The sequence below is a fragment of the Amblyomma mixtum genome, chromosome 3 (genome assembly GCF_055824585.1).
Source record: "Amblyomma mixtum isolate Tamu chromosome 3, ASM5582458v1, whole genome shotgun sequence".
NCBI classification, from domain to species: domain Eukaryota; kingdom Metazoa; phylum Arthropoda; class Arachnida; order Ixodida; family Ixodidae; genus Amblyomma; species Amblyomma mixtum.
The window spans coordinates 244,842,173-244,859,899 of NC_143014.1; the positions used below are offsets into that span (position 1 = coordinate 244,842,173).

The following is a 17,727-nucleotide window of genomic DNA, read 5'->3' on the forward strand; positions in this document are numbered from 1 at the left end:
GCCTGGCGTCGTGACGTTACGCACGCATCTAGGATTGCTTTTAAATGCAGCAAATAACCGCTCATTTGATATTTTGTTGGTCAAACTTGGTGTCGCTACGCGGAGCGATCGATGCATTGAAATGAATCTCGCGAAAAGGTGGCACTCCGGAACCGCGCTTCGACACGCGAAGAAGCGTTGATTGTTTTGATCAGCGAACTTGCGCACCTCACCAAACAGCACAGAAACATGAAGCCGCTCTCGGCGATGCTGAGCTGCGTTTCGAAGGCCACACGGCGGGTGTACGGTAGCCCGAGGTTGTCTTTCTTCGCCTGGCGTCGGAAAAGGTTCACCGCACCTGTGCGCCGGTCTGTGTCTAGGTGCGTGTTTGTGGGGAGGAAGGTGTAGGAGTGTAGCGGCAAGCGGCGCGGTTTTTTGATACCTTTCTTTTACGAAGCGCTTGCGAGCCGCGCGCGATCCCCGCCCCGTAGCTCGGTGGAGAAAGAAGATAGTGAGGAGAGCCGAGCCAACTTCCGGTTGCGGAGCGGCTTCACAAAAAGTGACGTCAGGGCCTCTCCTTATTTCTTTCCTTCCTCCATGACTTCGGCGAAGCAGTCTTCTTGGACGGCTTCGTGAAAATTGGAACGAGTCTCAAAATGGCCGCTGTCCGGCAAGACGTCCAAGTAGACGTCTACTTGGGAGTATTGGAACGCACCCCATGGCGCAGATGACTTTCCCGCGAACGCAGTGTGCAAAAGCCATAGTAGTGAAACCGCAATAGCACACGACGCCTATGAAAGGTTTCACTTTTCCGAAGTACCATTAAAAAACCTCTTAAAGTGTCTAAGCAACAACTTTTTTTTTTGAAAACATATTCACTTTTAAAAGCGCGCCTGTTAATTACGAAATATTAGTTTTTGTAGTGTTCCTTACTTCAACGTTTCTAGATAAAGACAGTTGGGAAACTTGCTCCGGGTATGTGGCCCCTTTCTGTCGCCGATTTCATCTCAAAGATGCGAGTGCCATCTCGCGGGTGGTGGGAGTACCGCGTTTGTTTTCCCATGGCCGCCGTGACCAGCACAGGCATCGGTACTTTAACATGGCGCTTGATCTCAGAGGCCACGATTTCTTCGCGAATGATTAACGTTAGCTCGTGCCTCGCATCGCCTGCGCCGGGGGCGGCTGCTTCTAGCCGCGCTCATCCACGAATTGCGAAGTCCGCGTGCGCTCTACGTCTGGGGTACGTGAGTGCAGGATGCTCGAGGTTGAGCTTTTGGCTGTAAATATCGGAAAAAAACTGGAAGCCCTTCTTTCCGCGGTTTAGAGAAACATGACGTACCGCTTCCCTCCTCGTAGTTTATGTTGATAATATTATCTAAAAACGTTGAGCTGCGAGTAGCAGACGACGCGCTCATCCTAAAGCAACCGCAGCGCCACCGCCTAGACGGCGATCGCGTGGGGCCTCTCTGCTCCCTGGCTCGCCGGCGAAGTTTCCCAACTGTCTTTATCTAGAAACGTTGCCTTACTTGGCCCAAAGGAAAGCTAGCCATCTCTAACTTTGGGCAAACTTTGCATTTACACGCTTTTCTGCTCGTTTGTTGCAATTTGCAGACAGGATATTGAAGTTAGGACATTCGTAGTTATTGACCAGCTTTATTTTTCTATTATTTTTTGGCCAAAAGTTGTAGTTCTGCAGTCGGTAGCTCACCGCCCCATGATGCTTTGAGCGCCCATGGTGGCTGAAGTGGTATCGAGGCCTCCATGCAAACTACCATAGACGGGTTGTCAGCTTTCCCTCTTGGTAATCGTAAGAAACTCTATAGGCATGGGCTTCCTCCATGGGCATGGGTAAAGCCCCTGGGTAAATGGTAGCCCTATCTAGTGATAACACGTCAAAGCGCATCAATGCTGTGTTGAAGAAATTGTCGTACTTAAAGGGTCAGTCTACTGAATTTTATCGACCATATTTTCTTTGCGGCAACCGATAGCTCTTTACTCAAATTACCGTTTAGACAGCTGTAGTGCCAAGGAGTGCGGTAGAACATTTTAAAATAGAATTTATTAATGTGGGAACACATATGTATGAGATGGTAGTCTCATCTGGCAACCATCTGGATTTCCGCCGCGCGGCGACAAACATGGCGGCGCCCGTCGAAGCCGGACCTCTCGCTTCGGACTGAATTCTCGTTGTTGCTGCCTGTTTCAGTGAGTTCACTGGCCATAAATGGGGCGCCGGTCTTTCGCTTCGTCTCATCTCGCCTATATGAAAACATATAAGAGATAAATTTGCTTTATTTTAATAATTAGAGTGACGATTCTGCCGCTCCTAGGCTTAAGTGGAGAGTCGGTTTGTTTACAGCAATGGTTCCCGTCCTGACGACCAGATGGCGCCACTATAGGCTGAGTTTATTTTTGCGTCTCTGCTAGCATACACTGAACGAAAAGTGGGAATGTGCCTGCGTTTTGCGTACGTGTAACTATAAATATTCATGTGATTTACAGAAAAAGCGAGCGGTACGCCTTCTACAGTTTACTAGAACAAAACGTGCGTTTCTCTGACATTGGGGCATACAAATGGTACGTAGTATATTCACTTATGCTTCTACAAAAAAAGACTACCACTTTCTTGAACAAAATGAACGTTTGGGGTCGCCACCGTGCTTTTTTACGCGACTTTTAACGCTGAAATAAAATATAAATTCCTGCCTAAACCGGTCGCAGACCCCCTCGTTATTGATGTTATAGGGTGCCAACTACCAGAATATGCCATTATTTATACACTCATCTCGGTGAGTAGACTGACCCTTTAAATTACTGATAACGAGAGTGGGTGCATTGCGAGCCTTTTTTTTTTGTTCCAAGAAGAATATTTACACGATTACAAGAAAATGTAAAAAATTAAAAGAACCTGAATCAGAACTGCTTCGCCAGGTGTCGTTGCTACAAGGAAAACGCTGCATTTAATTACGCGTAAGTGCTTGAAATTCGCCAAATTATCTGCAAAACAGGGCTAACTTATCGCTTATACCTCTATGAGCAGGCGAGCGTGTGCGTAATATAACCGAACCGCTACCATTTGAGCGAGCTATGGCGTCAAGGAATCCAGTGGCGTCATGTATTCGTTCCGAAGCGGGCGAGCAAGCGAGCCCTGCCGCGGTGGCTCAGTGGGTAAGGCGCTCGGCTACAGATCCAGAGTACTAGGTTCGAACCCTACCGCGGTGTCAGCATTTCGATGGAGGAGAAACGCAAAATGGCGCCCGTAATCTCTGTGATGTCAGTCCACGTTAGAGATCCCCAGGTGGTCGAAATTATTCCGGAGCCCTACACTACGGTTACGGCACCTCTTCCTGCCTTTCTCTCCGTGCCTTCTTTATCCCTTCCCTTACGGCGCGGTTCAGGTGTCCACAGAGGTAAGTCTGACAGATACTGCGCCATTTCCTTTCCCCAAAAAAACATTTGAATTATTTAATTATTAAGCAGGGTAGCTTTTGCCCATCTAAAAGTTTGTGTTTCATCCGTTCATTCGGCGCAGTAATTTTTCGCGAAGACCGCGACGAAAAAATTTGGTTTTTAAAGGAATGGGCACATATGGCAGCTGTCTCTTTTCTGTGTATGCCTTGAACACGCCGTGGGGAATGCTATCAGGAAAGGAGGGGAAGAAGAGAAAGGATGAATTAAGTGCCGTAGTGCATGATTCATGATTAATTTGGATCACTTCGTGTTCTACCACACTACCGCGACCTATAGCCCGTCGACGCAGCCCCGGCGGCGCCCGCCCTAGGCGAACGTCCCAGCGTTCTGTGCAGCACATGCTGGCGCCAACCCCCTTCTTCGGCACGTGGCGACAGCTTGCCACGCGCGTCGCCACACAAAGAAAGCGGCGAAGGATGCCACCGTTCGCGCTCTGGCTCGCAAGAGAAAATGTGCGAAAGAAAAAGTGGGTAATCGCGGAGGCTCTTCAAGACTCCATTGCAGCTACCAGTGTCTGTAAGCAGTTCTGTAATACGATACGCTTTTCCTGCAGTGCATTCTGTGCGTCTGTTCTCAACGAAGAGATAAGCCTGAATGTTCAAAATGGCTAATATCTGCTGCTATTCAAGACTCCATTGTGGGTACCAACTTATATGAGCAGTTCTATAATACGTCACGCTTTTCCTGCGCTGCATTTCAAGGTTAGATCTGCTATAGACGACGAGATAGCCTATGAAATTATCCAGTCTGCCTCGCTGCATGCTGGAGGGCGATGCTGCGAGGCAGCCGAATGTAAAAAGAGCGCCCGGTATCGACCACCGGAACGCGAAGTCCCTTTTCAAAGTGCTCTGCAGAACTAACAGTTCTTTTCGCTGCCTCATCTGAAAAACATTCAGCTTCTGAGAACAGAGGCCAATGCGCTCAGCGCTAAAGGCTCAAGTCGATTGTCATGCGTTGTGAAACGTGGCACTGCATCACAATAGGATGGTGAGGGTGGCGTTCGAACTCGCGGTACGAGAAAGCAAGACTCCTCGAAAGTTTGCCTTGGGGAATGCTGCTAAATCAGCACGAATAATTAGGACAGCGCAGAATTGAGAAACGGTGCTAACGGTTCCGCCGTGGCAGTCAGTTGAGGACCAGCAAGAAGAGAAATGCCACTCACCCACATCGAGTCCTGCTGCAGTCACTGGCCGTTGGAGAGTGACGACGGCCGCAGCACTCGAGTCGAAGGAACGATGACACATTGTCGCGCGAGTGATGATGATGATGATGAAGCGAGTGATGCACGCGCTGCGTGGCCACGCGCTACTTTGCTGCTGCTTCTTATTCGTTACACTTGGAAGATGACCACACAAGTACTTTTTTTGCCATCATTCTGCATGCCTAATATTTTCATTTTTATTCGATTCTTCTATTAATTTCTTTTCAGTGTACCATTGATTCCAGAATGTTAGAGTGGTATTCGCGAATGAACTTGTCCATGCAGCACCTGGCGGCGCAGGCAAAAGAAACGAAGAGTGGAGGTCCAGTAGCAGACGACCATCGGGAGCCTATTGGATTCACGTTAGAATAATGCTCATAGAGCTAAAAAAACAATACGAAAAAATTGAAGGGAAACACAAATCTGCACCCTTCCGCAGTCCGTGTCGACGCAGTGGCACATCGTCTAATAAATTTTCTTCGTGCTAACGATCGGCCCCGGAGGATTGGACGTACTGCAATTTTCCACAGATTTGGTAAAAGTCACACCAACCGTACTATTTTCGCCACTTCTGGGGGTACGATTTCACCTTTCCTAGTATCTAATATCCCCTCCCTAAGGTTACTAAGGTCCGAAACTCTTGCAAGCTGTTGTGCTCATACTCACCTTTGCGATCGCAACGTCGGTGCACATAAAGAACTGGAACTACACGGATCATACCCCACTTCAAGCTCGTCCTGTTAAGTTAAAGCGATCGCTAAATGCGTGCAGGGGAGCAATCTATGATTGTCTGCTTATTTCACCGAATATATTCTCAACGAGCCAGTGGCACAGGGCTCAATACTGGACTGCACGAGTAACTGTGACGAGCGTCACTTGCGCGATCGATCGCATGTTCGGCGCCGCTCGACGGACTGTGTTTGCCCTTGAGACATGAGCCGCGTATTTATTTTGCGTGGAGTCCGCCAAAGCTACGACTAGCCGACACGGCACGCCTAGAAGCCAAGTCCACGCACACGGCAGTGGGTAAGCAGAGACGCGCGCTGGAAGGCATGCGTTACTCGCTGAGAAGGAGGTGTCACGGTGGCATGGAGGAGCTCCTTCAAGATTTGATGTGCGCCCACAAGCAGAACAGTTCTAACATTCATACCAAGCCACACTTGATGTTAAAAACCTGCTAAGCACTGAATAATAAGGCACACTGTCTCAGCAGCAAGTTAACCAAGGAGGCTGTCAGGAATTCCTGTCAGTAGATTTGCACACTGTCGTAACAAGGCACTGGTGTTTCTGTGTCCCCATGGTAGGGACCTGCTGTACATAATAATGCATCTGCATCCAACGTACTTCTCTTGATATCATTTCCTAGGCTAGTCTCACTTTCGTAGTTTGCTTCTCCCTAAGGTTTAGTGGGCAACTGCAGCAAGTGTGGCAATGTTCGAGTTGTGCCTGAGAATAAAATGGTAAGTTTGGGGAAAATAAGATACAGAAGCCATGTGGCATTACTCACAAGCATGTGTTATGGCTTGCTCTACAGTAGCTTACATCAAATGAAAAACTTAACCACACACAGACAAGGTTATTAACATTGCTAATGGCTGCTACTTACCCACATAGTCTGCACCACCACTGAAGCTGCGCTTACCTTAAGCCTGCACTTCGAGTTGACGTACACAGGATTATTTTCTTGAATTTTCAGTTTTTATAGTAGTGTTCTGCTGCCTCGACCAAAGTACCATTATAATGAGCTTGTACTGAGAAGAAATTATGTTGTATTTTCATGAGTAAGCATATTCACACAGACACTATGCATGGAATATTTTTAATATAAACCACAGAAGAATTACACACCAGTTTTCACTTATATGGCTGTGCCAAACACATCAAAGCCCTCTCCTAGTTTTAAGCAGGGAGGGAACAGTACAGTTAAGTGTCAGTGATATCATTTGCATCAAACAGCAGAGTTTTATAAATAAATAAATGACACTAGTGTTCACACTAAGTGCAAAGTGATATTTATTATTGAAAAAATTACACTGCCGTCTTATGGCATTCTCATCTCAACCATTCCAACCACTACTTCACAGCAATCACACACATTCACTTGCAAAACTTTAACACACTTATTTGAGCCCAGTGCAGAGAATGCATACCAATCATCGCCAACAGTATCCACACAACACTGATGAACATCCAAGCACAGTGAAACCTCAGTTGAACGAATTACAGAGCACCAATACGAAAACATTGTTGATGTGAATCCTTGCAGAGCTACAGAATACAAACAGCGACCAGATTGAAAGCAAATATCTAAAATATCTAAATGAGATAAGAAATTTGAGGGGCATTAAAGTGACATCAGGTTTCATACAGCCACATGAAGTCTTCTTGACAGCATAAGTCATTCTGAAGTTATGAAGCCAAACTACAGCCTACCAGATATAACGTGTGATGGACATGAGGTTCCAGAAAATGTTTAACTGATAAATTGGCATTCATTCTGGTGGTATTTCAGTGTATGCTGTACAGGTTTAACTCATACGCGGAGCGTGGCCCTAGTTTACAATTTGCATATATTCGGGTAAATTTATGCAGTATTTACCAATGTGGATGCACGCTGTGTTAAGGTGCAGGATGGCTACTGAAAAATTAATAGTTTATGAACTACCTGTGTGAAAGCCAGCATCAATTAGGGATGCCAAATACCTTACTTCCTTAAGGAACCGTGACATGACTTGTACCATGTACGTTTCGTCAATCAAGGTTTTCAATGCCTGGAATGGAGTGGCCTCAAAATGTACACCACTATAGCAAAGGTATTGACTGCAGAAGATGAGGGCCCTCTTCCATATGGTGCCATTCAAGGTAACTATTATAGAAATTTTGCAGCTTCAGTGGGCATATGGTCTTCAAACCATCTCTTGCCCCCCACACCACCTCCATGAGAAATGGCCGACGCCATCAGGAGAGCACCCCCAAGAGAACTGAAGTGATACCTATCTTGCACATCTCAAGACCTTGGCTCTATTTCTTGCCATTTTTCTATGAAACAGATACACTGTTATCTTTCGTGGTTCAAGAAGCCACAGCTAGGGTGCAGATAGGTTCACTTCTTTTGATCTCAGTAAGGAATAGATAGATGCGTGATGTGAATTTTGCAGGAAGAATATTTGCACAAACAAAAAATCTATAAGCAGTACTTGCAGTGAAGAGGCCCTTTAGGTATCTGAGCCACTTTACAGAATGTTACATGTCACAAATTCGATTTGCCTCTGGCCACTTTGTGTGCTATATATTTCATACACATGCCTCAGGATATCTTCCAGTCTTCTGTATATGCTATTTAGCTTCCTCTAGCAAAGTAGTCGGGCATGAATGACAGGCATTTTCAGCTGCACTGTCAAAAAAAAGTCACAATCAGAACATTGAAAATTGTTACCTGCAAACGAAAGAGCACTACGGTTTGCAAAAATTGCATAAAAAAACTTGTGGCTGAAGAAAACCTCGGCAAATAATCAAGGCGTATAACCTGTCTGCTTTCATGGCTAATAAAAATTAAAAATGCATTACACACCCAAAAACTCCATGAAGAGGTAGGCAAGTGGATTCGGTGAAAAAATTTGGTTTGGTGAACAAACGCTTACGTAAATTCATTACTGCAAGAACCATAACAGTGTGGAACTAACTGTTTTGTAACCAAATGAGTTGTACTAATGATCTTTTTTCCACGTTGCAACCCGTCCCTGCTTACACACAATTAGGAAAAGAGGGGTATCTATGAATAATGACTTTTTGTAATTTCATCACCAAAATTATGTGAAGTTTCAGAAAAGAAAAACAACAGACTATGCCCCCATAGGTCCACCCACAATACAGACAATAGACTTATGCTTCTCTAAGCTTCTGTCAACATACAGGGTCTGTTCTGAAAGTAGTAGGACTGTTTTTTTCCTGGGCAAACGGGCGGACAAGAGGCGGTTTGCGTGTGCAGGATCATTGAAGGGGCATATTGGGAATGATGGGGAAAATCGGCAGTCGGCTCTCGGCCGTTGAAGAGAGCAGGTCGCTTGTACTGTGAACCCCTGTCGAAACGTCTTGTCACGCAGAATCACAGAGCGTTTACTGGATCAGCAATACGCAATCAAATTTTCTGTAAATCTTGGTAAAACGGGCAAAGAGACTCACGACATGATTAAGGAGGCTAACAGTGATGCTGCCATGGGTAGATCAGGTGTTTTTTGAGTGGAACAAGCGGTTCCGAGAAGGTCAGGAAAGAGTGGAAGATGTCGACCGCTCCGGACGCCCTTCGACCAGCAAGACCAAAGAAAATGTGTAGCGAGTGAAACATTTACTGAACAGTGATCGTAGGATGAGTTTCAGAATGATTGCTGATGACATGAGCATTCCTCAAACCCAAGTTTTTTAGATTGTGACAGAAAACTTAGCCATGCAGAAAGTGTTCCCGAAGTTGGTGCCGGGAGTGTTGTCAGAGGAGCAAAAGGCAACCGGAAAGCGATCTGCCAGGATCTTCTTCATCATGTGAATGAGGACCCCGATTTTTTGCTCAGCACAAGGCGGCAACGCTGCCTGAGGCCGCCTACAGCCCCGACTTGGCCCCGCCAGACTTTTTTCTATTCCGGAGAATAAAATCGACGCTCAAGGGGAAACATCACGGATCGGTAGAGGCGGTTCAACAGGCCGTGACGAAGGAGCTAAACAGCATTCCGGTTCAGGCATTCCTGGGGGCGCACGAAAACTCCAAAACTCATTGGCAGCAGCGTGTAAGTGTGGAATGGTGCTACTTTGAAAAATTCTAATCGTTTGTACTATTCTCTCGAAGAAATTTTGTAAAAAAAAAATTAGTCGTACTACTTTCAGAACAAACCCTGTATGTTTCGATGTATGTCGTTCGAGTCACATGTGAACATCCGTTTACTGGTGGGCTGCTTAGCAGAATGCATGCGGGAGAGCTTCTGAGACCCTCGATTGGGAACATGTATATGTTGTCCGATAGCTATGATGGATATATAAAGAAAAAAAAAGGCTACATAGAACATGGACTTTTGGCGAGTGTCCCCTATTACATTCGCGTTGTCACGGCATATGCCCACATCCACAATGTATACTGATTGACCTCTGTCACCTCCACATTGTCAACTTTCTCTGAAGGGTAGCCATTTCGGCTTTAGCATTAATACAGGCAAACTCACAATATCGAGAGAGGAAACTGACACAACTGATCACACAAAAATTTTGTCACACTCATCATCATCAGCCTGACTACGACCACTGCAGGGCAAAGGCCTCTCCCATGGCACTCCAATTAACCTTATCCTCTGCCAGCTGTGGCCACCATATCCCTGCAAACTTCTTAATCTCAACTGGCTACCTAACTTGGTGCTGCTACCTGCTATGGTTGCCTGCAGAAGCCTATTTCTTCCTCTTGATTTAGACTAGGATGTTCATGATGAAAGTTTGTGGGCACGAACAAACAAAAGAAAAAGAGGAAACCACAGGACAAGCGCCTTTCTTCTGGTTTATTCTCTGTCTTTTTTTGATGGAAATAAAGTTTATCTTATCTTATCTTATCTTTTGTTTGCTCGCGCTCACAAATTTTCATCGTGAACAACCTACAACTAGCCCAGCTTTCCATTCTGTTAGACTAGGATGTCTTAAACCACGTTTACGGTGAACGCTCTAAACAAGCACAAGGCCTAACCACTTTGAAAGCATGTATATCATTGTGGGAACATGTTGCACACATTCATATCCTGATTTATTCCGCTGGCCCTTCCCTCCACATAGCCGCAGTCTCATTGAAAACACAACAGGCCGTCGCCTCGACGTGTCCATTGCTAATTGCCACCAAAAAGTTAGCAACAACAAACGCGGCACATCAAAACACAACTGGAGTCACCCCTTACAAAAATTGCTTTAGCAATTGCTTAGAACAATCTTTCAAATTTAAAAATTAGTATGTAATGTGTATCTTTTATATCTGAGCAGAATTTTATCCAGAGTTTCAATACCTAATTGGTCATCGTGGTGTTATAGGAACACGGCTAACGTCCTTTAAAAGAAACACTGCAATGACTTGCTTTAGAGCCTCCTTGAGAGTGTGTGTAGAAACCTTTTTCAGTGTACTCGTCTCATTCTAATGTTCTGCTTATGAATCTATGTAGAATTTCGGCAAAATGTTTCAATAACTAACAGGTCAACATATTGTTATACAAGCATGGCTGATGCCCTTTAAAAGAAACACTAACAACTCACTTTTGAAACTAGTAAAAGTATTTCATAGGAATCCATTTAAAAGCATTCATTTCACTGAACATGACACTTTTGACCGAATATTATTTGAGTAATGAGTTCCAGTAACTAATTGGCCACCACATTCCTGTAGAAGCTTAGCTAATGGCTTTGAAGAGACGCACTGTAAGACTCTAGAACGTTCCTGGGGAGTTATTTATGAATCCTTTTTCACACTTTTTTTTGCTGCAGACTGCTTCTTTTGAATCTGCAAGGAATTCTGCAAGGCATTTGGTCACTGCATTGCTCTGGAATGGGATTACACATTGATCTCTGTTTCCTGGTGGGAAGAAAAAGAGCCTGTACATACACGACGTAACCACTGTTATTGCTGCAAGCATACAAGAAATTATACGGAGCTACAGCACTCCACATGATGTGAACTATATTTCACTTAGCAACTTATATAGAAGCTTATGGAAATGAATGTTTACAGCTCCTGGTGAGCCTTAGTAATTTGCAGCAATTATGATGAAATAACTGAGAGGAGGCATGGCATATAAGCAGTACCAGCACATTTTATTTTGAGACAACCAAGTAACTTCGATTACAATTATTTTCTGCACCACTGTGCTACAAAGAGCAGATTTTAAAGGGAGCATGTTTTGGTGAAAAAGCAGCGGAGTACCAACTGAAAACAAATACTGCTTAGCCTTTCGGCTTGGATACCACTTAGAATGAGCCTACCTTAATTTTTATTCATTTATGCCCTACATAACGTGCAAAATCCTAGTCAGAGCCACAGCGAAAGGTTTATGAGGATTAAAAGTCCCAAAGCGACTGAGGCTATGAGGGACGCCGTAGTGAAGGGCTTCGGAAATTGACCCCCTGTGCTTCTTTAATCTGCACGACCTCGCACAGCACATTGGCCTCTAGAATTTCACCTCCATCGAAATTCGACTACCGCGGCCGGGGTCCAATGTCTTTCGGGTCAGCAGCCGAGCGCCGTAACCACTGAGCCACCGCGGTGGCGCACCACAGCAAAAGGCTAGCTGCAAGTTCATTCTGTGAGAATTATAGTTAGAAAGCACTGTGTACCCTTGTACCCTTACGTAGCATTCTGAAAGGATAAAATTTACAGCTATTCAAGCATTGTGAGCACAATAAAGAACTGAACATGATGAAGGGGTCAAAATTGTTTTAACGAGCACATGCAAGCTCTGCTGTTCAGTATTAAACTGCCTCTTATTAAAAGAGTAAAGACACCTTAATTTGGTGGAATGTTTTGTTCTCTACAATGATGCGGAAGCCACTACTAGGCATGGATCACCGGTTGGTATTCAGCTAAGCCCAATAAATAATTTATAATTGAATTTTTCTGTCATGCTGCTTCGTTTGAACAGCCAAACAACGAATGTAACGTTAAAGTGTGCGCAGAGGTCAAATGAAAAAAACAGCAAATCACTGCTTCTCCATTTCTTGTCATTCCGGCTGTTGAGACCGGCTGGCTAAGGCATTGCAGTGATTATACCGCAGTTTGTCTCATGTGACCTATAAGCACACATTGATGTCACAGGCATCGTTCAGAAGTTGAAACAGAAACAGCAAGAGAAATAAATTCGATAAAATGATTCAGTGGTCGTACCAGAATACCATATGATAGTACATGTATAATAATGCCTTATTCATAATTACAAAGCAGAAAATGCTCACCCAAAATTAAGGCATCTATAGTTCTTTAAGCAGGAATAAATTATTAATTAGAGCAAAAGAAAAAGTGCAATAATCATTTCTACTCTACATGACTAAAAATCATCTCAGGAGAATTCAAATTTCAAGGAGTACTTAATGTCTGATACTGAGCAGTAATAAGCCAGATAACCATCATGCATATTACTCAATAGTAAAAGGGTGTGCCTTGTTTGGCATTTCAATTATGCCTTGTTTCACTACCCGCTATTAACCACAAAAAGCTGTACACAAAATCCCTGACTGTGCACAACAAAATTTCTGGTTTCTTTTCTTACGTACCCATCACTTGACTTTTCCTGCATGGCTTTACATGTACAACTTTGTATAACCATAGGGAATAGAGGGCAGCCAGAATAGGACGCTTTACAGTGAGCAGTTCGATAGTCCTTGTTAGGTGACAACAGAAGCTGTTTATGCATCTTCTACAGCCCCCTTTTTTCAGTGAGCTCCTGCTGTCACCAAGCAACTAATATTATACCTATGCACATGCTTTCCTAAGCTACGTTTAAGTGCTGCCTGGATTGAAAATGGGTAGCTTGCTTGCACCAATCTGAGGTCATCAGAAGCAGGTTGCCAAATTTATTGCTCAAGAAAGGCATGACATGTTGTAGTCATCAAGTGAAATAAAAGAAAAATGTGAACAAAAGGAATACACGGTCTAGAGGAGAAAAAAAGGAAATATTTCATAAAAAATTTCAAAAACCAATCTCTTTGATGTGCGTTTCATTCCTTTGTAGTAAATAGTAAGGATGATAAGTGTGCAGGGATATTAAAAAAGAACTCAAAGCACACATTTTAAACATGCATATGCCCAATATGTGGCCTTCCTTTCTAACCATGGTACAGCAGACATATTTAGCTTGTATTTGATATCTTTTAAATGAGTGCATTATTTTTAAAATAAACATTGGTCATAAGGAGGCAGTTATTAATTCATATCGGCCCTTCCAGCCAAGCTTTGGATGTGATCTTCATTGTGTGTAAACCACAGTACAATCATTCAATTGCATAGATCTCAGTATTTTCTTTCATAAAATGCTCTGATGACTTGCAGTAAGCCAATGATGTGACCTGGCTGGTAGAATATTAGGTGCATCATTGTTGTCTGTGCAGAGACGAGGAGGTATCAGGTAGGCACCACACAGGCTTGCCAGTCTAAAGTACCCAGACGTCTGCATATAGGCCAAAGAAAAAACGGTCAGTGAGACCTAGTACACAACTGCTTTCACACTAATGCAAACAGAAGCAGCAATCAGATTAGTATCTCCAAGCAGTAGCACTCTGGTCATCTAGGTTTGCAAAGAGTGCAAACAGCACAACACAGAAAATATTATTTCAAAGTAAATGAAATGTTCCTTTGCAAAAGAACTGTAAACACCATCCAGCTCTGACTACTACCCCTGCCATATTGGAATATTTCATTACAAAAAATAATAACTATTACATTTGCCTATAACACTATTCTTCTAATGCATAACAATATTTATTGCCACTATAATGCAGCGACATTCACAACCGCTTGTTTTTAGAAAACTAATTCACCTTCTGTTTTAGAAATCTAATTCACCTTCTGCGTCTTGCAAGTGACTGGTTAATTGCAGTAAGAAATTAGGAACAGTGAGAACAGCTGTGACCCAACCTGAAAAGCTCACAGGCAGCACAAAGCGTCTACATCTGGGTTTCTCCTCAAACACAGTAACTGCACTCACTAAGCATCTGACAAGATGGTGACACCGAACGACCCCCTTTGGAGAGAACTTCATGGATTCTGATCCTGCTACAGTTAGAAAACTTTTATTTTTCCTTCTCCACAGATGCTGGGTTGACACTGCTGACACAGTTGTAGAAAGACAGAATGTGTATTAACAATGTCACATAACTATTTTAAACTGCTAGCCAATATAATCCTTTGCATCCATTTAAATGACTTCATTCTGTTATAGACACACATTAAAACCCCACAATCTCAAGCTCTGGTAGGGAGATCAATAAAACTATGTTCCAGTTGCTGCAGAAAAGCAATGATAATATAGCCAGGCAAATGAATCAGTGCCAAAAGCACAGACACGTCAAAACACAATGTAAAATAGTAATCTTTGTACAGCACGACACTATAGCGAGTGGAAGCTCCAACTACACATCTCTGCGAAATCCAAGTCTCAGTACTTCTCTCATTGAAGAACTCTGGCAAAACTGCATTCGTCAGCATTGCACGCATAGAGTATTAGAAATAAAAATATTTAAAAGCACAGTCAAAAACATTACATGCAGTTTGCGATGGTGCAGCCCAAAGTTCGCAATTACAAAAATGAAAGCATTCGCAGCGCAGTGCAGCGACATGCTGGAAGGTGTAAAAGTGTGTTACCATTTTTTTTCTTAGTAAAGGTTCATACTGCACCAGTTCAAAGTATGCTTGAAATGCCACAAAAAACAATTAATCAAAGCCAGTGCATACAAAATGCTTAAAACTCTCTATGAGCGAACAACGCCGGAGACTGATCAGCAAGTTATTTTTGAAGCGAAACTCATCGGCAACATTTCTTGGGAAGTGTCTCCTGCGACCCGGTCGAAATAACGCAAGCGTTATTTCCATCCGTGACGTCGCATCCGGTTTAAAAAAACGTCACGTCCGGCCATTTTTTTGTTGTTTGATTCATGTTTGAGCCAAGCCGAGCATTGCTTGCAGTAGCTGTATGGCCGGTCGGTGTGCGTCGGTGGGAGCCTCGCGCGCTTGCCCGTGAGCAATTTCTGTTATTTCTTTCTTTTGGTATGTACAGGGGTAGTCAAAAAATCCCAGGCCGCTCCGAACAGCCGCGGAGCGGCTGCTCTCCGCTATCGGGGCGCTGTTATCGCACTCGTGTCTCGCCGCGCTCGGGTTGCGAGGGTATCCGCTGAGAGGAGGTGACGCTCCCTCTCTCTCTTGCTCCATGATAACAAAGCAGTGAAAAAGACAGTGAGGCGCGCGCCTTCACGCCTGCGCTGTTCGAGATTTCCGCACTCGGCTGCGGTGCAGCGCGTCGCGGAGCAGACGACCATTTGCGCAAAGTGACGCGCGCTGGCGGCCGTATTTAAATGGATTTCGCCTGCTTCTCCCAACTTCTCGGCTTCCTGGCATACGATATAATGCATTTACCTTCACCTAAGCTCTGTTGCGGCTCTCTGAGCACTCACTTTGAGTTGTGACGTGCTATATTTATAGCAGTCTTGTTAAACTTTCTGGAAATTTAGTACACTCGAATACGATTTCAGGACGCAATCTCTGCCTGAAATTCTCAAGGGTTTTTATTGCTCCGTTATTGCCATGTCGCCATGTCGAGTCTTGTATTAATGAGTAGGTTTAATGCTTTAGCGCAGGTAAAGCAGGCAGAGTCGGTCGTGTGTTGGGGAGTTAGCACGTGTTGCTGAAGCTTTGGCGAGTATTTCATGCAATGCTATGCAGTATGCTCCAGCTAAGAGGTTTACGTTTCCGGCACTTGCACTCCTCCCTCGGCGCTCGCGAATTCGTAGCGAGAATGAGTATTTTGTCACAATGTCAGAATATAAGCGCCCAACGCGTGGGTTTCACGACATGCCGTCATATATGGGCAATCAAAATTGTAGAGATTCAGCCAGATATTCTTACACCATTCCTTCGATTTCAGGCAACACGCTGCTCTTAGACGCGCCAATATACTCGTCAACTCTGGATAGGCGTAAAGTCGGCATCTGTGATTATCTGCCTGTACTCGGATGTGTTTGTGGTTGGCTTGCCGGACTGCTATCCACTTTGCATTCAAAGATATTGCGTTCGGCTTCGGAAAAAGAGCGAATCATTTCGCGTCTGGGCACTTGTACGCATCTCTACTATTTACGCGCGGTGTCCCTGTCAGGGAACTTTTTTTGCTTCTGCGTCCTCACTGTTTCATTCAGGAGCGCAGAAATGGTAGGAATTTAATATGTTTAGCCGAATATCATATACGAAAACAAGCTGTTTCTTTGACAAACTTCCAGTTTTTTATTCTTCAACGGCGGACTCCCGCTGTATCTGTCGTGGAGCTCTTACTATAAGCCGACTGTCTCCGCCGTTGACGTCAGTATCTGGCCTTGCGTGCTCAGCTGTAGTGGAACTAAATTGCTCATGAAATCTGTGTAGCTATACTCCATCCGCAGCCATCGTCCAGCGAGCTGTTCATAGCGTAAATTCATTTCAGAGGTAAAAAAAAGTTGTTGAACAGTAATTATACGTATAACGTTTCTGTAGACTGTGTTTCTGTAGACTGGAACGACCTCTCCAATGACATCGCTACCATCTCATGCCCATCCACATTCGCCGAAGCTGTTACCAACCATTTTTCAACATAACACTTGTTCATTTGACTGTTTGTACCCACCCCTTATGTAATACCCCCAGTGGGTCTTTAAGGTATTAAAATGAAATGAAATGAAATAACGTCCGCGACCACTTATAATTATAGAATAGAACCAAGATGGGAACGAAATATGATGAACCAGGATGTGCTACCCGCGTGCTGATGGAATTGTCTTAGGATGGAAATGGCAGTTGGCGCTGAAAATTCAATTATGTTAGCTTAATATTTTTACCTCTGAAATGAATTGACGCTATGAACAGCTCGCCGGACGATGGCTGCGGATGGAGTATAGCTACACAGATTTCATGACCAATTTAGTTCCACTACAGCTGAGCACGCAAGGCCAGATACTGACGTCAACGGCGGAGACAGTTGGCTTATAGTAAGAGCTCCACGACAGATACAGCGGGAGTCCGCCGTTGAAGAATAAAAAACTGGAAGTTTGTCAAAGAAACAGCTTGTTTTCGTATATGATATTCGGCTAAACATATTAAATTCCTACCATTTCTGCGCTCCTGAATGAAACAGTGAGGACGCAGAAGCAAAAAAAGTTCCCTGACAGGGACACCGCGCGTAAATAGTAGAGATGCGTACAAGTGCCCAGACGCGAAATGATTCGCTCTTTTTCCGAAGCCGAACGCAATATCTTTGAATGCAAAGTGGATAGCAGTCCGGCAAGCCAACCACAAACACATCCGAGTACAGGCAGATAATCACAGATGCCGACTT

At 44.3% G+C, this 17,727-nt stretch overlaps 1 protein-coding gene across 2 annotated transcripts in view; it reads left to right on the forward strand.

The window, feature by feature from the left end:
• LOC149354220 (uncharacterized) overlaps positions 1 to 17,727 on the forward strand; it is a 141,247-nt gene that overhangs the window by 110,787 nt on the left and 12,733 nt on the right. For both annotated transcript variants that reach the window (XR_016291241.1, XR_016291240.1), the window contains exon 5: positions 4,937 to 14,431. The gene's annotated coding sequence lies outside the window, so the exon portion shown is untranslated. The remainder of the gene's footprint in view (positions 1 to 4,936; positions 14,432 to 17,727) is intronic.